This window comes from Triticum dicoccoides, chromosome 5A (assembly GCF_002162155.2).
Source record: "Triticum dicoccoides isolate Atlit2015 ecotype Zavitan chromosome 5A, WEW_v2.0, whole genome shotgun sequence".
In the NCBI taxonomy this organism is placed as follows: Eukaryota; Viridiplantae; Streptophyta; class Magnoliopsida; order Poales; family Poaceae; genus Triticum; species Triticum dicoccoides.
The window spans coordinates 692555872-692558296 of NC_041388.1; the positions used below are offsets into that span (position 1 = coordinate 692555872).

General features: G+C 41.5%; 1 long non-coding RNA gene across 1 annotated transcript; it reads left to right on the plus strand.

The window, feature by feature from the left end:
* The first annotated feature begins 700 nt into the window (after positions 1 to 700).
* On the plus strand, positions 701 to 1961 carry LOC119298479. Its single transcript, XR_005145867.1, has 3 exons — positions 701 to 785; positions 972 to 1021; positions 1594 to 1961. It is a non-coding gene; the product is annotated as an uncharacterized LOC119298479 (long non-coding RNA).
* The last annotated feature ends 464 nt before the right edge of the window (positions 1962 to 2425 follow it).

Consider the following 2425-nt stretch of genomic DNA (forward strand, 5'->3'; position numbering starts at 1 on the left):
GGCCGGCCAATCTGACTCCTGGATGGATGTCTCTAGGGCAGCTACTCCCGTAACAAATTCTGCCATATATGGTTAATTGGGCCAATATGGGCTTTCTGATTGCACTTGTTGCTCCGTATTGCTCTGTAGGCAGTCGGTACGTCTCCTTCCCCTTCTCTCCCCATCGCAAAAAATCCCTCGAGAAGCAGTAAACCTAGGCGACGGCGGCGCGCCAAGCAGGCGGACGATGACATCTCAACGGAGGCCCTCTTGCTGGGTGCCTGGGTTCCTGCCCATGGATCTTCGTCGTCGCGCTGATGGTAAATTACGCCCCTTTCTCCTCGCGACCTCTCCTCTTCATCATGACCTGGATGGATCCTAGGTGCCCCGCCGCCCCCGTTTTTGATCTCCTCATCGCCGTCGTGGTATCCCCTCTCGCGCCTCCCGTTATACTGTCCGCCTCTCGTTCGACCCCTCGGCTTCATCTCTTATCTCGTGGGACGAAACCCTACCATGCTCTAGCAGCGGAGCAACTTTCCTTGCAATGGGCGTCTGCGCAGTTACAACCGTCATATCCGGCGGGCCCAATCTTAAAAAGTACAGCACCCGCATCACGGAGCTTCACAGGCCATCATTGGCCAGGTTGAGACTGATTATAGCGGATTGAGCCCACACCGAGGTGTTGACATTTTGACAATCGCAGGCGGCTGGTCGCTGACGAAGGAAATGGAACCCAATGAAGGGATCCCGAAAGTCCATGGTACACACATGTCAGCAACATTTCTTTGGAAAAATCACATAAAAAGGTTATCTTTTTTGTTCTTGATGTTTAATTAATTCAGAGGATACAATATGTAGTTCTGGACTTTGCTTGAACTCTGCTCTTTTGCTACTTAGGTGGATCCTAGATGCTCTTATTTTGCTCATGGCCTAAACTTAGCTTTTCATAAATGGGTGCAGTTAACAACTTAACATGGCTAAATGATTTGCAGGGTCCCAAGATGTAGTCCACCGAGACAGTAGAATTGTTCTTATCTGATAGGTAAACTACATAATCATTACATCAGTAGTTGTTTTAGACCTATCTCAACCATTGCCATTGAAATGTCTAAACAATGGCATAGCATTGTTATTACCAGTTTTTTAAAGAGATTCACATGCAGTATTATTTGGGATAACGCCGAGGATGTAATACTACTTACTAGCCAGAGTATAGTTTAATTACTGTTACTAGCTAATTTGGCCAATCATACAATTATAGTCAGTTCTGCCAGACAATCCTCATACATTTATATAGGAGAGCACATATACTCCTATCTGAAAGTTTTGTTACCAATGAACCTAAGACTCCTTGAGCTGAATTGCTTTCTTCTGAAGTAATGGAGACATATACAGTTGTAGATTTGGTCACTTTTTTCTTTGCTGATTGATTATTTATATTTGACATGCTTATTCCGCATGGGGTTAGTCAGACCATCTCTAAGATTGCAGGGGAGCTAATACAACGACCTTATGCAGAATATAGGACACAATCAAGCTCTTTAGCTAATCTTGCTTGGCTGTATGGATTAATTTCATGTGGTAAATTAACTATTCTGAAAATGAAAGCTGCAGACCTTGTCATCAGCAAAAAAAGGTGTTTTGTGAATGGGAGCAGTGGGTTGAAGTTTATCTGGAGCAGGGCATTGTGGCACACCGTGCACTGTCCTATTCATCATTTCAGAGGGTGCCATCTTGATGTCTGCATTCACCCACACCGCCTACTTTATCTTAGATCTCCAATGAATTGGTATACTCCATATATTACTGATGTCCACAGTTTGGCGAATTTTGAAAAATGTTAAGCTGCACTCCTGTAATCTAGCGTTTTCCTATATTATATCGGTAATATATGTGAACATGTTTAATAGTTGGGCAAAAAGTTTCAGTTGATTGTAACTGCTTCATCGTAGAAATAAACATGCATATATATGCTACTTCAATTCTAAGTGGGATTTTATTAATGCTTTTGTAGCTTGGAATTGTCTACTTATGTCTCGTGATGCTATGATCCAGTTCTGCATTTCGCCAATGCGTGCATGTAGTAGTACAAATACAACCTCCTCAAATGTCAGCTTTTGATTGTTCCCCTATGGCGTACCCTATGGGTCACTTTATTGTTACAAGCTATCTCTACATCGAATATTAGTCTCTCACCCGGATGCCAACAAATCCTGTTATCCTCTTTATATATATATATATATATATATATATATATATATATATATATATATATATATATATATATATATATATATATATATATATAGGGTCACGCTATTCGTCACCCTAGGTGAGGAATAGTTATTCTTCACCCCTCTCTATTTTACCATCAATGCACCGTAATTTTATGTTCCGTAAGTTTTGTCTTATTTCCAACGTAAAAAGGGACCGTAAGAAAATATAT